Source organism: Schistocerca americana, chromosome X (assembly GCF_021461395.2).
Source record: "Schistocerca americana isolate TAMUIC-IGC-003095 chromosome X, iqSchAmer2.1, whole genome shotgun sequence".
NCBI lineage: Eukaryota > Metazoa > Arthropoda > Insecta > Orthoptera > Acrididae > Schistocerca > Schistocerca americana.
The window spans coordinates 25,410,878-25,413,935 of record NC_060130.1 but is presented as its reverse complement, the minus strand read 5'-3'; positions in this window follow the sequence as shown (position 1 = coordinate 25,413,935).

Sequence of the window (3,058 nt, the reverse complement as noted above, 5' to 3'; positions counted from 1 at the left end):
GTGCAATATGATGATAGGATCCTCGAACCTACTGTCCTGTCATATAGTCGACATTTGGATGATCATTGGTTGTGTTTCAAGATGCCAATGCACAAGTACACCATGGGATACGAATGATGGAGGAAATCAAAGTCAAAATGAGGGCAGCTCAGTCTGTATTATTGTAAAATATTAGGAGAGAGAGAGTCACAGACATGATATGCGAGTTGAGATGGTAATCACAAAAAGAAATACTTTTTCGCTGTGGCAAGATCTTTTCACAAAATTCCAGTCTCCAACTTCATCCTCCAAATGGAAAAACATTTTAATTTTCATAGCACTCACCTTCATAGGGAAAAATGATCGTTATAATAAAACACAACAAATCAGAGATCACACAGAGCAATTTAAGTGTTACTTTTCCCCACACATTGTTCAAGAGTGGAACGGTAGAGAAACAGTATGGAAGTGGTTTGATAAATCCTCTGTCAGGCACTGAGCTGTGAAATGCAGAGTAGTCATATAGATGCAGACATTTCATATCCCATAAGCACGGTGGTTGTGGAGGTCTAGTGGGTAGCGCACTAGACTCCAATCAGGAGGTCCTGGGCTCGATTCCCCATAAAACATAAAAGGTGGGGAATTTTCCTTGTTCCAGTGACTGCAGGATGGCCCCCAGGTGACGCCAACCTGCTATCAGGTGACTCCTGGGGATATTTCCCAGGGGTAAAAGGAAGCTGGGGTGATAGGCCATTAACCCTCTCCCTCCTAGTGCCACAGTGAACAAAGGCTGCACCCTACCTGCTGTCAGGACAACAGCCCAGTCACTGCCTGTCATCATAGACCTTACTTTTACTTTTATGTTGTATGCATCTGAACAATTACTTTAACACAGAACAAATACGGAAATGAACAAGACCAGAATAATTAACATATTCTGTTGGATTTTCTGTTGCGGCTATATCATAAATTAAACAACAGCAGAAAGACATCTTCAATCAATTCTCTAAAATTCATGACATAAAACTATTGTATAAATCATTAAAACTCTACTGTACTCTATCGAAATTGTAATACTCCTGGGTAGATGCCAACGTTAGCATGCAGCTAGAGCCAGTGTGGACATGGTTTTTAGGCTGTTGTCAACATCCGACTAGATGAATAGCAGACTGGTATGCACACCCCACATCAGTTACATGATCCTCAAACATTTTGAAACATTCTCACACTTTCACACACGATAATATTAGATACATACAGATACAGGGTACATAACTTTCACTCTGGTGTGGGTTGGAAGGGGGGGAGGGGGGGGGGGGAGGTGGCATGGAAAGGGCATCTGGCCACAATTTACCACTAATACTGCCAAATCCACATTAACATGCTGAGACTGTGATAGCAGGGGATAAAGACTAAGAAAAAGAAAAAGTAAAATGTATCAAAGTTGTGAGGTAAAAGTCTGTGCCCACTGCCAGAAGAAAATTCACTCTAGATTTAATGTTGCAACAGTGCATATGGAGTACATGAAATGATCACATTTACAGATCAATACTGCAAATGCTTCTCAGCTAGCATGTATCGACCCGTGCCAAAACACACACATTAGTACGTGGTGTAGCCCTCACTGCTGACAGTGCAGGCACTGACTACGGCATTCAGCCGGCCGAAGTGGATGTGCGGTTAAAGGCGCTGCAGTCTGGAACCGCAAGACCGCTACGGTCGCAGGTTCGAATCCTGCCTCGGGCATGGATGTTTGTGATGTCCTTAGGTTAGTTAGGTTTAACTAGTTCTAAGTTCTAGGGGACTAATGACCTCAGCAGTTGAGTTCCATAGTGCTCAGAGCCATTTGAACCATTTTTGACTACGGCATTCAGTCGATAGTACAGATGGCAAAAACTGTCCTGAGATAAATTATGTCACACATGCTCAATCTGTTCAGATAGTTATGTAAGAGTTGTTGGTTGACAAGTTGCACGAGTCACTTCTCATCCCATGTTCCCACATGTGCTCGGTTGGAGACAAACTCGTAGAACATGCTGGCCCGGGAAGTCACTGCTCATCTTTCTGAGAACACTGAGTTTCATGGGCAGCGTGTGGGTCCTCACTATACTGTTGGAACAGTGCATTACCTTCCAGTTACAAGAATGCAAAAATAACAGGTGTAACATCATTCTGCATGTACCAAGTGCAGAAACACCACAGATGAATGAGAGTTGTAGTTTATCGCACCACAGACCATAAGGCCTGGGGTGGGGCCACTGTATCTTGGGCAAATGCACTCTACAAGAGAGTGCTCACCAGATTTATGTCATTTGCTGATACGACCATCACTTGCGTGTGAGCGGAATCTGCTTTCATCACTTACAACCATGGCGTGCCATGCCATCCTCAAATAGATCCTCTAATGGCACCACTCGAACCATGCATGTCAGTGCTGAGGCACGATTGGAGGACAGGATAGATGTGTGCACGTCCGTAACGCAACTGGCAATAACTGCTTCGCAACAGTTTGTGTTGACACATCTGGGGCTCACAAGACCTTTTATCTGTGCTGTGGTAGCCGTACGATCTGCAACTGCTGCCCTTTCAGTACAACAATCCTAGTGAGCATCTGTGCTGTGTGGATGTCCAGAACCTCGATTACGTGTGTGAGAATGTTTACGTGACTACTGATACTAGCAGCGTTGCATAACTGATGCAGCACATCCAACTTGTGTGGAAATTCCCCCGAAAGGACCATCCTGCCACTCGGAAGCCCACAATTTGACCCCTTTTTAAACTCACTCGTTGGCTATAAGAATCACGAGTGTGCCTTCCTGGCATGGTTGCCTGCTTGCTTCACATGTCTGCATCACACTGGCTATGAGCATTTCCTATTAAAGGGTAGACACATATAGCACTCTGATAGCTATGCCATTACACTATCTGTTGGCGGATGACACTGAAACCATTGCCAGTACATCTACTACTCCCAGGTGACATACGTTGTCATCGGAACAAAATTGACATTGTATTTCCAGGCGTACAATATAAGCTGTATCAGCAGAAATATGTGACTAAAAAGATGCTAGCCTTACAT